Genomic DNA, 14,648 nt, shown 5'->3' on the forward strand with positions numbered 1-14,648 from the left:
CTTTATATGGATGATTATCGTATCAAATGACCTGATGTGGTCAGATTATATACAGCCTGTCAAGACGTGTTGAATTCACACTGGAAATACAAATAAATTAAACAATACTGGCATTATTACTCTCACAATTTCACACATTTTCCACATACAGTATATTTTCCCCATTCTACACTTGACAAGCCGTTCCCTCATTCCACCACGCGGCACTGTTCTGTACGTACCATGGTCACGGGGCTGCACACTGTCAAGATAACGTTTATATTCATGAATCTCACACTTTTCGCGGTAATGATCCCTAGCATGGTTCACACACAGATTATCTCCTACATCTGGTTAATTAAATGAGGCCTCAGGTAATGAATAATAATAATAACAACAGTAAAAAATATTCATTATTTTGAAAACAAGAAAAATCTTAAAGTGCATAAAATAAAGGAGAAAATAAAGGTGAACAAACAACACATTAGTGTGTTTGGGGGGTTTGAAACAGAATTGTATTTTAGAACAAAACAGGACAGAAACAAAACTATGAGAAGACGGGAGACAAATCCAAAGGAAATTAAACCAAAGCTGGTTTGTTGTTACTAATGACCTCCATGGATCACTTCCTCATTTACACATTACCCAAACAGACTCGTACCCTGCCCCCCACCACCCAACAGACTCTTACCCTGCCCCCCAACACCTAACAGACTCTTACCCTGCCCAACCAACACCTAACAGACTCTTACCCTTCCCCCCCACACCTAACAGACTCGTACCCTTCCCCCCACCACCCAACAGACTCTTACCCTGCCCCCCAACACCTAACAGACTCGTACTCTTCCCCCCCACACCTAACAGACTCTTACCCTTCCCCCCACCACCCAACAGACTCTTACCCTGCCCCCCACCACCTAACAGACTCTTACCCTTCCCCCCCACCACCTAACAGACTCTTACCCTGCCCCCCACCATCCAACAGTCTCTTACCCTGCCCCCCGACACCTAACAGACTCTTACCCTGCCCCCCCACACCAAACAGACTCTTACCCTTCCCCTCCACCTAACATACTCTTACCCTTCCCCCCAACACCTAAAAGACTCGTACCCTTCCCCCCAACACCTAACAGACTCGTTCCCTTCCCCCCAACACCTAACAGACTCGTACCCTTCCCCCCAACACCTAACAGACTCGTACCCTTCCCCCCAACACCTAACAGACTCTTACCCTTCCCCCCAACACCTAACAGACTCTTACCCTTCCCCCCCCATCCAACAGACTCTTACCCTGCCCCCCACCATCCAACAGACTCTTACCCTGCACCCCACCATCCAACAGACTCTTACCCTGCCCCCCACCATCCAACAGACTCTTACCCTGCCCCCCACCACCTAACAGACTCTTACCCTGCCCCCCAACACCTAACAGACTTGTTCCCTTCCCCCCAACACCTAACAGACTCGTACCCTTCCCCCCAACACCTAACAGACTCTTACCCTGCCCCCCACCATCCAACAGACTCTTACCATGCCACCCCCACCATCCAACAGAATCTTACCCTGCCCCCCACCATCCAACGGACTCTTACCCTGCCCCCCGCCACCATCCAACAGACTCTTACCCTGCCCCCACCATCCAACAGACTCGTACCCTGCCTCCACCCCCCAACGGACTCTTACCCTGTCCCCACCACCCAACGGACTTTTACCCTGCCCCCCCACCCAACGGACTCTTACCCTGTCCCCCACCACCCAACGGACTCTTACCCTGCCCCCACCATCCAACAGACTCTTACCATGCCACCCCCACCATCCAACAGAATCTTACCCTGCCCCCCACCATCCAACGGACTCTTACCCTGCCCCCCGCCACCATCCAAATACTTTATGCCCCCACCATCCAACAGACTCGTACCCTGCCTCCACCCCCCAACGGACTCTTACCACCCCACCACCCAACGGACTCTTACCCTGCCCCCACCACCCAACGGACTCTTACCCTGTCCCCCACCACCCAACGGACTCTTACCCTGCCCCCACCATCCAACAGACTCTTACCCTGCCCCACCTTCCAACGGACTCTTACCCTGCCCCCACCACCCAACAGACTCTTACCCTGCCCCCCCCACCTTCCAACGGACTCTCACCCTGCCCCCACCACCCAACAGACTCTTACCCTGTCCCCCACCATCCAACAGACTCTTACCCTGTCCCCACCACCCAACGGACTCTTACCCTGCCCCCCACCTGTAGGACTCTTACCCTGTCTCCACCACCCAACGGACTCTTACCCTGTCTCCACCACCTAACGGACTCTTACCCTGCCCCCCACCTGTAGGACTCTCAACTTGTGGTCCGTGGGGGTGGTGCAGCTGGTCTGCAATTATTTTTAGATTGTATTAATTTATTATTCAATAATAACAGTTAGGAGTATTAATGGTATTATAAGCAATTTTACATTTCTTTTCACAATGCAAATAGTTTATGATAACAATAGACCTTTACAGGCCTACATTCACACCTATTGACAGCAATTAACCCGCAACATATTTGATGTGGAAAAATATCAGAGACTTTGTGAATGGTGGCTCTCAAGAGCTTTTGATGGTGATTTGATGGTCTCCAGAATAGAAAATGTTGGGAACCACTGAGCTAGTCAGTCACATCTGTGTGTTAACATGATAGGAAGGGTAACCAATGATATACAATTTTTTTGCAAACCCAAAACAGACTGATTAGAATGTTTGGTCTATGACTTTACATTGAACTCATCACAGTAATCAGAGACCAACTCACACACACAGTATGTACAAAGACACACAAAATACATTCCTTTTAATTTACATGTACTGCATGTATTTGACAGAGATTCTGCACATCAGGAATATGATGCCATTTGTGACATCTTTGGCTGATCAGTAAAGATCGAGGGTCATGCTCAGGGGGTTACCATGGAGATAGAGGAATATGTAAAGGAGTGACAGGTTAACAGCTCCTTATATGTCCTTCAGACCCTCTCAAGTCATTGGTAAAGGAGTGACAGGTTACACAGTTCCTTATATGTCCTTCAGACACTCTCAAGTCATTGGTAAAGGAGTGACAGGTCACACAGCTCCTTATAGGTCCTTCAGCCACTCTCAAGTCATTGGTAAAGGAGTGACAGGTTACACAGCTCCTTATATGTCCTTCAGACACTCTCAAGTCATTGGTAAAGGAGTGACAGGTCACACAGCTCCTTATATGTCCTTCAGCCACTCTCAAGTCATTGGTAAAGGAGTGGCAGGTTACACAGCTCCTTATATGTCCTTCAGACACTCTCAAGTCATTGGTAAAGGGGTGACAGGTTAACAGCTCCTTATATGTCCTTCAGACACTCTCAAGTCATTGGTACAGGAGTGACAGGTTAACAGCGGGTCCAGCTAGGTACCTAGTGGAGGACTAACTGACCCTCCTGCTAGATAGGGGTCCAGCTAGGTACCTAGTGGTGGACTGACTGACCCTCCTGTTAGAAGATCCACACGTCCAGGAGGCTGCAGAAGGAGAGAGGCTGTGTGGTTGGACCTAACTGACCCTCCTGCTAGAAGATCCACACGTCCAGGAGGCTGCAGAAGAGAGAGGCTGTGTGGTTGGACCTTTCGTACGTGCCTTCTCTGCCCTCTCAGCTATCCCCCTTAGTGAGTCCATTTCCTCATCCCATAAAGAATCTAAGGAAGGTCTAGATGACAACGTGCTGGTGTGTATCTTTGACTAGCCTCACACAGTGACACTCAAAGTCAATCTTAAATTAATCATTATTTATTGTCAGTGAGCTGGAGAGGTTCCAACCAACTCAATGCACCATAGTACACATGTCAATCAGGGGCTATGCCTGGGGCAGCCCCAGCAGTTTTCTTATATATAGCTAGCTATACACAGACCAGTTAAATTTGCATGATTTAGCATAATTAATGAATCATTACTGTTTGCTTCATTCATGTGACCGACCAATACTGGTTCATAGCATTTGACAGACCAACACCTCACGAGACTTCTTCTCTCTAAGTCTCTAAGATGAGACCTTGAAACTGAGATATCTCGTTCTCAAACCAACGTCTGGCCTTACTTCCAAATTACAGCTACTGATAGTGAGGATTTGTACAGTCAGCCACTTGCATGAACACACAAATTAGTTTACAGAACAGCACATTAATAAAACACAGACATTTGTTAAAATAATAGCACAAACATAAACATTTACATTACAATCATTTAAGTGTCTTTGTCCACAGACTAGGAGACAGGCCTCAGCATCTTCAGATTAGGTGGAGAAGTGTCTTTGTCCACAGACTAGGAGACAGGCCTCAGCATCTTCAGATTAGGTGGAGAAGTGTCTTTGTCCACAGACTAGGAGACAGGCCTCAGCATCTTCAGATTAGGTGGAGAAGTGTCTTTGTCCACAGACTAGGAGACAGGCCTCAGCATCTTCAGATTAGGTGCTACAAGACAGAGGATGGAGGAGATCGAGATTAGGAGATCAAAAGAGGATGGAGGAGAAGAAGGAGTGAGATCAGAAACGTATGAAGAAGAAGGAGGAGTGAGATACACCTGAGATAATGATGTGATGATGGTCCTATGATACACCTGAGATAATGTGATGATGGTCCTATGATACACCTGAGATAATGATGTGATGATGGTCCTATGATACACCTGAGATAATGATGTGATGATGGTCCTATGATACACCTGAGATATTGATGTGATGATGGTCCTATGATACACCTGAGATAATGATGTGATGATGGTCCTGTGATACACCTGAGATAATGATGTGATGATGGTCCTATGATACACCTGAGATAATGATTTGATGATGGTCCTATGATAGAACTATAAAAATATACATCTATTACAGGCAGCAACACAAAAACATGGTTCCATTCTGAAAAAGACTCTCTTTGATCTGGGTAGCTATGTTTTTATTTGACCTATATTTAATCATTCCACATATTCAAGGGAGGGAGAAAAGAAACCGGTCTTACCTAGATTCACTCAAGTACTTAACAAGATGGTGTTCATGTTCACTGAGAGCTTTGAGACAAGCTCCCATCACTTCTGGTCCTTTAGGGAGGACTGCGTTCAGTAGTTCTCTCATTCGCTCCTGTTCAGTTGTTTCAGCTTTTATTCTGGAGTACTCTTCATCACCAATCATGTACTTTGACGACAGATTATCTGCTATTGGCATTGTGTTTTTGACTCCCTGAATGAGTTCAGCCCTGTGTTTCTGAAGAAACTCCTCTGCAGGAATCCCAGAGAGTGTTAATGCTGAAGGGGAGGTCAATTAAATTAATATGGTTTTAGGGTGAACAGCAGCTGTTTCTACATCTAACAGTCTCTCCAGTTACCATTCCTCTGATAGTCATTTCTTGAATAGAGCTGACTCCAGGGTTGTAGGCAATTCCAATTGAAGTCAGTCAAAAAATAAAAATGAAATTCCTATTGGGTTTATTGAGAAGTCACTGACAGTAAAAAGTAGATGCTCTTTTCCAGTTATTGAATTGGAATTTCAGTTCACTTCCTGAATTGACTGATTTATTTGGAATTGACACCTACCCTGGCTGACACGATTGTCTATTCTACATAACATACAGAGCCTTGCAAAAGTGTTCATACCCCTTGGATTTCTCTATTGTGTTACATAGTGGGATTAAGATGGATTTAATTGTAATGTTAAGTCGACTGAAAATACTCTGTAATGTCAAATTGGACCTGTCCCCCATACATACAACATCTGGAAGGTCCCTCAGTCAAGTATCGCATTTCAAGCACAGATTCAACTTTCTACAAAGACAAGGCCTCATATACAGTAACTTTGTAAGTATTTATATCATTACACCTTCATCACCCCACTGAACACGACTCATGAGGACCTTCATCACCCTACTGAACATGACTCATGAAGACATTCATCACCCCACTGAACACGACTCATGAAGACCTTCATCACCCCACTGAACACGACTCATGAAGACCTTCATCACCCCACTGAACATGACTCATGAAGACCTTCATCACCCCACTGAACATGATTCATGAAGACCTTCATCATCCCACTGAACATGACTCATGAAGACCTTCATCACCCACTGAACACGACTCATGAAGACCTTCATCACCCCACTGAACACGATTCATGAAGACCTTCATCACCCCACTGAACACGACTCATGAAGACCTTCATCACCCCACTGAACACGACTCATGAAGACCTTCATCACCCCACTGAACACAGCTCATGACTCATTAAGACCTTCATCACCCCACTGAACACGACTCATGACTCATTAACACCTTCATCACCCCACTGAACACGACTCATGAAGACCTTCATCACCCCACTGAACACGACTCATGAAGACCTTCATCACCCCACTGAACACGACTCATGAAGACCTTCATCACCCCACTGAACACGACTCATGAAGACCTTCATCACCCCACTGAACACGACTCATGAAGACCTTCATCACCCCACTGAACACGACTCATGAAGACCTTCATCACCCCACTGAACACGACTCATGAAGACCTTCATCACCCCACTGAACACGACTCATGAAGACCTTCATCACCCCACTGAACATGACTCATGAAGACCTTCATCAGTGTCCTTCATCCCAACTTGAAGAGACGTTAGCTCTATAACCCATTTTATAAACCTCGTCCACAAAAACAAACCTACATGTTGGATGAGAGTCGTTGCTGTACACATCTGAAAAACAAACAATAGAAAATATCATAAAACACTTTAATAGCATCTTTTAGAAAAGGACATTGATGATTGACATACTGTTCATGTCTAGTATTTCTTACCTTTTGATACCACTGATTTCCATACTGTCCTCTCATCATCCCCGATTAACTCCATCTCAATGTCCACCCCTGTGTTTCCCATTATCATCTGACAACAGCTTGGTGTGGTGTTTGCAGGTAACAGCTGAATCTTCTGTAGGAGGCCATATGGTGCAACAATTGAGACAACAGACAGAGAGAGAAAGAGAGAGAGAGAAAGAGAATGATATTCCAGTTCTTCATATACAATATGACAGATTCATGTCCTCAGCCTGATAAAACTACACCTCTGGATTGATGGAAGTGGAGCGGGGATTCTTGAACGCAAACCAACTGTTCAGCTTTAAGGACCCGTTTGGACTTGACAGGACGAATTCTGAAAATCCTTTGGACACCTGACTTTTCTCCCGTTCCTGAACAGCCTACAAAATGAGAGATGTAGTAGTCAGTCAGAACAATGTAGTCTCGTAATTCACACAACATGCAGCTCACTGAGCAATCTATTTTTGTCAACAACAAAAAATGTGTATGCTTTTTGCTTTACGATCCCTATTTTACCAGGATATTATTTTAAAGGTGTACCAGGTAAGTTGACTGAGAAGAGATTATCTTTTACAGCAACGACCTGGAGAAGAGTTACAGGGGAGAGGAGAGGGGGGAAATGAGCCAATTGGAAGCTGGGGATGATTAGGTAGCCATGATGGTATGAGGGCCAGATTGGGAATTTAGCCAGGACACCGGGGTTAACATCCCCACTCTTACAATAAGTACCATGGGATCTTCAGTGACCATGGAGAGGACACCCGTTTAACGTCCCATCTGAAAGACAGCGCCCTACGCAGGGCAATGTCCCCTTCACTGCCCAGGGGCATTGGGTTCTCCTTCGACCAGAGGGAAGAGTGCCGTCTACTGGCTCTTCAAATGAACGAGACAGAAATAGATTTCTCACAGAGCTACATGTTGTCTTTGTAATCTAGACATTTCAACAAACTATCAGCTTTCCTTAAATAAGTAAATTTCAACATCCTGTTGTCACTTCAATGATAGTGGCTCACCTCTTTCTGACTGGAGTTTCTGAGGAGCAGGTACAGCCTTGAAATGACTGTTGACCTTTTTACTGCCATGTAGAGGACCACATCACAGTGGACATTTTTCTTACGAGACCTTGATTTCCATATAACAGAGATAGGTGAGAACTTGGGATGGAGAATCTTAACATGAAATCTGGTGACCTCATGCACTTCCTCTAAAGACACTCCATGTTCCTCTACATGAAGAATCTTCATCTCATTCCTCAGGGAAGGGTTGGTCCCTGAACAACACAGTACAAAGGAGACAGAACGACAAATATTGTATTATTCATCCAACTAAAAGAAAGAATATGCAGTACCAGATCACAGTAAACGCAAACTCCCAGAATAATGAATTAATTAATTCAGGAAGTGAAACTCGGTTACATGGAAATGTCTTTCTGAATACTATTTCTACATGGTTTTACCTAAACAGACAAAGTGTGGCAGATGAACTTCCTCCAGTTCACCTAACTCCATAGTGATGTCCAGCAATGGACCACCTTGTGTGTACTGCATGTCTTTCAGAAGTTGACTGTAGGGTTCCCAGTTCCTGAAGTGATACTTCAGAATGACATCTCTCTCACACAGCCAGCGGAGCCCAGACACTGTGCACTCATAACTCCCTTTGGGTGTCCTGTGCCTTATGGCAACAACAAGATGTGGTAGAGAGGGTCAATGGTCAAATGGAGAGGTTGGATTAGAAGACTATTCCCAAAGGTAATGGGGAAATACACTAGCAAGTGGAATGAAATGTTAAAAGTAGTTATTTTACCTGAACATTGTCACTCCCTGGACAGTGGAAGTCAAGGGTTCAATCTGAAGCCAGTGTGTGGAGTCCTGAACAAGGAAAAGCATGTCAGTAATACATATGGGGCCTGTTTCCTGGACACAGATTGAGTCTAGGTGCTGGACTAAAAAGCATGCTCAATGGAAGTTTCAATAGAAAGTTCTTTAAGGTCCAGGACTAGACTTAATCTGTGTCTGGGAAACTGGCCCATTACCAAAGTAACTCATCAAATATATTTATTCAATGTTACATGGAATGCTGGTGATTTATCAATTAAACTGTCTAATGACAAAATATGACAACAGGTAAAGTCCTGCATGCCTACAAGCAGAACACAGGACTGTCTATATCCCAGTATGACTGGTTTGTCAGTACACACCTGGCTTTGAGACTGTGTTTATATTACTAAAGCAGAACACAGGACTGTCTATATCCCAGTATGAATGGTTGGTCAGTACACACCTGGCTTTGAGACTGTGTTTATATTACTAAAGCAGAACACAGGACTGTCTATATCCCAGTATGAATGGTTGGTCAGTACACACCTGGCTTTGAGACTGTGTTTATATTACTAAAGCAGAACACAGGACTGTCTATATCCCAGGATGAATGGTTGGTCAGTACACACCTGGCTTTGAGACTGTGTTTATATTACTAAAGCAGAACACAGGACTGTCTATTTCCCAGTATGAATGGTTGGTCAGTACACACCTGGCTGTGAGACTGTGCCTGACTCCTGCAGGTATGTAAAAGTAAGAATTGACATAATGACTTACCTCAACATGGTCACAAGTCTTACAGCTCTGAGGAATCCCTGAAGTCAAAAGTAGTTATTTAAAATGGACAATCTCATGTAATAATGAATTAATAATTATTAAATAGAATTGTAATAAAAATGAATATAAGTGAGCAACAGCCTCAGAATGTATACTCATTAGCATACCATAATCTGACATTAGTGTTATATTAATTAATGTTTGTAGAAGCAGGAAACAACATCGTTCTGGTCCGTGTTTTGTAGATGTTGGGGGCCTAATTTCTGGTAGATTCTAGGATGAGAGCTTAAAGGTAGAGTCAGCTAAATTACGGTGTACGAGCAGCACCACAGATATTGTGATGAGCAAGATGCCTGACTTCTCTCTCACACAGTCACACACAGTATCTGCCCATGTGCGTGGGTTCTCTTCACTCTCTTACGGTGTGGTAGCCACGGGACCAAAACAGCAGAGAAGTTTAGCATCGTGTTACAACGCTCTTAGTTGTTGTAGAAAATTGACCCACTATGCGATTTACTTTGTGCATCTACGTCATATTGCTGACTCTACCTTTAATTTTTTTTTGACCAAATAGATCATGATTAGTTCCTTGCCTGGGAATCAACTGTAATGAACGCTTTAAAAATATTTTGAGTCATAAACAATTATCAGTTAACACTCACATTTCTCAGGTCCAGGCTTGATCCAACACTCTCCACCATGGTCTCTGGTGTCCTCAGGTCCAGGCTTGATACAACTCTCTCCACCATGGTCTCTGGTGTCTACAGGTTCAGGCTTGATCCAACTCTCTCCACCATGGTCTCTGGTGTTCTCAGGTCCAGACTTGATCCAACACTCTCCACCATGGTCTCTGGTGTTCTCAGGTCCAGGCTTGATACAACACTCTCCACCATGGTCTCTGGTGTCCTCAGGTCCAGGCTTGATACAACACTCTCCACCATGGTCTCTGGTGTCCTCAGGTCCAGGTTTGATCCAAAACTCTCCACCATGGTCTCTGGTGTCCTCAGGTCCAGGCTTGATCCAACACTCTCCACCATGGTCTCTGGATTTGGTAAAGCAGAAGGATAGACTGTGATTAAACTAAATGCAACTTACACAGGCTGTATATAGCATACATACAGTCTTCATAAGCAGTACAAAGGGTGTATAAATGTTGACAGACTAGCTCCCTATGTAGGGTGCATTGCCTAAATGTGACATAACCCACTATATCAACTTCCATCAAGTCAATACTGATGGTGACATTACAGGTGACATTGCATAGCCCTTAGTGAGGTGAAGTCACCAGGTATCATTAGTTACATTCCCCCCTAGAGATGAAGTCACCAGGTATCATGAGTTACATTCCCCCCTAGAGATGAAGTCACCAGGTATCATGAAATACATACCCCCCTAGAGATGATGTCACCAGGTATCATGAGTTACATACCCCCCCTCCCTAGAGATGTGAATTCGCCAGGTATAATGAGTTACATACCCCCCTAGAGATGAAGTCACCAGGTATCATGAGTTACATTCCCCCCTAGAGATGTGAAGTCACCAGGTATCATGAGTTACATTCCCCCCTAGAGATGTGATGTCACCAGGTATCATGAGTTACATTCCCCCTAGAGATGTAGTCACCAGGTATCATGAGTTACATTCCCCCCTAGAGATGAAGTCACCAGGTATCATGAGTTACATACCCCCCTAGAGATGAAGTCACCAGGTATCATGAGTTACATACCCCCCTAGAGATGTGAACTCACCAGGTATCATGAGTTACATACCCCCCCTCCCTAGAGATGTGAAGTCACCAGGTATCATGAGTTACATACCCCCCTAGAGATGTGAAGTCACCAGGTATCATGAAATACATACCCCCCTAGAGATGATGTCACCAGGTATCATGAGTTACATACCCCCCTAGAGATGAAGTCACCAGGTATCATGAGTTACATACCCCCCCTCCCTAGAGATGTGAATTCACCCGTTATCATGAGTTACATACCCCCCTAGAGATGTGAAGTCACCAGGTATCATGAGTTACATACCCCCCTAGTGATGAAGTCACAAGGTATCATGAGTTACATTCCCCCCTAGAGATGTGAAGTCACCAGGTATCATGAGTTACATTCCCCCCTAGAGATGTGATGTCACCAGGTATCATGAGTTACATTCCCCCTAGAGATGTAGTCACCAGGTATTATGAGTTATATTCCCCCCTTGAGATGAAGTCACCAGGTATCATGAGTTACATACCCCCTAGAGATGTGACGTCACCAGGTATCATGAGTTACATACCCCCCTAGAGATGTGAACTCACCAGGTATCATGAGTTACACCCCCCCCCCCCCCTAGAGATATGACATCACAAGGTATCATGAGTTACATACCCCCCTAGAGATGTGAAGTCACCAGGTATCATGAGTTACACCCCCCCCCCCCAGAGATGTGACGTCACAAGGTATCATGAGTTACATACCCCCCTAGAGATGAAGTCACCAGGTATCATGAGTTACATTCCCCCCTAGAGATGAAGTCACCAGGTATCATGAGTTACATTCCCCCCTAGAGATGAAGTCACAAGGAATAATGAGTTACATACCCCCCTAGAGATGAAGTCACCAGGTATCATGAGTTACATTCCCCCTAGAGATGAAGTCACCAGGTATCATGAGTTACATTCCCCCCTAGAGATGAAGTCACCAGGTATCATGAGTTACATACCCCCCTATAGATGAAGTCACCAGGTATCATGAGTTACATTCCCCCTAGAGATGAAGTCACCAGGTATCATGAGTTACATTCCCCCCTAGAGATGAAGTCACCAGGCATCATGAGTTACATACCCCCCTAGAGATGAAGTCACCAGGTATCATGAGTTACATTCCCCCCTAGAGATGTGAAGTCACCAGGTATCATGAGTTACATACCCCCCCTCCCTAGAGATGTGAAGTCACCAGGTATCATGAGTTACATACCCCCCTAGAGATGTGAAGTCACCAGGTATCATGAAATACATACCCCCCTAGAGATGATGTCACCAGGTATCATGAGTTACATACCCCCCTAGAGATGAAGTCACCAGGTATCATGAGTTACATACCCCCCCTCCCTAGAGATGTGAATTCACCAGGTATCATGAGTTACATACCCCCCTAGAGATGTGAAGTCACCAGGTATCATGAGTTACATACCCCCCTAGTGATGAAGTCACAAGGTATCATGAGTTACATTCCCCCCTAGAGATGTGAAGTCACCAGGTATCATGAGTTACATTCCCCCCTAGAGATGTGATGTCACCAGGTATCATGAGTTACATTCCCCCTAGAGATGTAGTCACCAGGTATTATGAGTTATATTCCTCCCTTGAGATGAAGTCACCAGGTATCATGAGTTACATACCCCCCTAGAGATGTGACGTCACCAGGTATCATGAGTTACATACCCCCCTAGAGATGTGAACTCACCAGGTATCATGAGTTACACCCCCCCCCCCCCTAGAGATATGACATCACAAGGTATCATGAGTTACATACCCCCCTAGAGATGTGAAGTCACCAGGTATCATGAGTTACACCCCCCCCCCCAGAGATGTGACGTCACAAGGTATCATGAGTTACATACCCCCCTAGAGATGAAGTCACCAGGTATCATGAGTTACATTCCCCCCTAGAGATGAAGTCACCAGGTATCATGAGTTACATTCCCCCCTAGAGATGAAGTCACAAGGAATAATGAGTTACATACCCCCCTAGAGATGAAGTCACCAGGTATCATGAGTTACATTCCCCCTAGAGATGAAGTCACCAGGTATCATGAGTTACATTCCCCCCTAGAGATGAAGTCACCAGGTATCATGAGTTACATACCCCCCTATAGATGAAGTCACCAGGTATCATGAGTTACATACCCCCCCCCCAGAGATGTGAAGTCACCAGGTATCATGAGTTACACCCCCCCCCTCCCTAGAGATGTGACGTCACCAGGTATCATGAGTTACATTCCCCCTAGAGATGTGAAGTCACCAGGTATCATGAGTTACACCCCCCCCCCTAGAGATGTGAAGTCACCAGGTATCATGAGTTACATACCCCCCCTAGAGATGTGAAGTCACCAGGTATCATGAGTTACATACCCCCCTAGAGATGTGAAGTCACCAGGTATCATGAGTTACATACCCCCCTAGAGATAATGTCATCAGGTATCATGAGTTACATACCCCCCTAGAGATGAAGTCACCAGGTATCATGAGTTACATACCTCCCCTCCCTAGTGATGTGAAGTCACCAGGTATCATGAGTTACATACCCCCCTAGAGATGTGAAGTCACCAGGTATCATGAGTTACATACCCCCCTAGAGATGATGTCACCAGGTATCATGAATTACATACCCCCCTAGAGATGAAGTCACCAGGTATCATGAGTTACATACCCCCTCCCTAGAGATGTGAAGTCACCAGGTATCATGAGTTACATACCCCCCTAGAGATGTGAAGTCACCAGGGATCATGAGTTACATACCCCCCTAGAGATGATGTCACCAGGTATCATGAGTTACATACCCCCCTAGAGATGTGATGTCACCAGGTATCATGAGTTACATTCCCCCCTAGAGATGTAGTCACCAGGTATCATGAGTTATATTCCCCCCTAGAGATGTGAAGTCACCAGGTATCATGAGTTACACCCCCCCCCCCCCCCCCAGAGATGTGACGTCACAAGGTATCATGAGTTACATACCCCCCTAGAGATGAAGTCACCAGGTATCATGAGTTACATTCCCCCCTAGAGATGAAGTCACCAGGTATCATGAGTTCCATTCCCCCCTAGAGATGAAGTCACCAGGAATAATGAGTTACATACCCCCCTAGAGATGAAGACACCAGGTATCATGAGTTACATTCCCCCTAGAGATGAAGTCACCAGGTATCATGAGTTACATTCCCCCCTAGAGATGAAGTCACCAGGTATCATGAGTTACATACCCCCCTATAGATGAAGTCACCAGGTATCATGAATTACATACCCCCCTAGAGATGAAGTCACCAGGTATCATGAGTTACATACCCCCTCCCTAGAGATGTGAAGTCACCAGGTATCATGAGTTACATACCCCCCTAGAGATGTGAAGTCACCAGGTATCATGAGTTACATACCCCCCTAGAGATGATGTCACCAGGTATCATGAGTTACATACCCCCCTAGAGATGTGA

General features: G+C 45.1%; 1 pseudogene; it reads right to left on the bottom strand.

The window, feature by feature from the left end:
• Positions 1-4,137: 4,137 nt before the first annotated feature.
• LOC139374590 (NACHT, LRR and PYD domains-containing protein 12-like) overlaps positions 4,138-14,648 on the bottom strand; it is a 31,641-nt pseudogene continuing 21,130 nt past the window's right edge.

The sequence above is a fragment of the Oncorhynchus clarkii genome, chromosome 19, assembly GCF_045791955.1.
Source record: "Oncorhynchus clarkii lewisi isolate Uvic-CL-2024 chromosome 19, UVic_Ocla_1.0, whole genome shotgun sequence".
In the NCBI taxonomy this organism is placed as follows: Eukaryota; Metazoa; Chordata; class Actinopteri; order Salmoniformes; family Salmonidae; genus Oncorhynchus; species Oncorhynchus clarkii.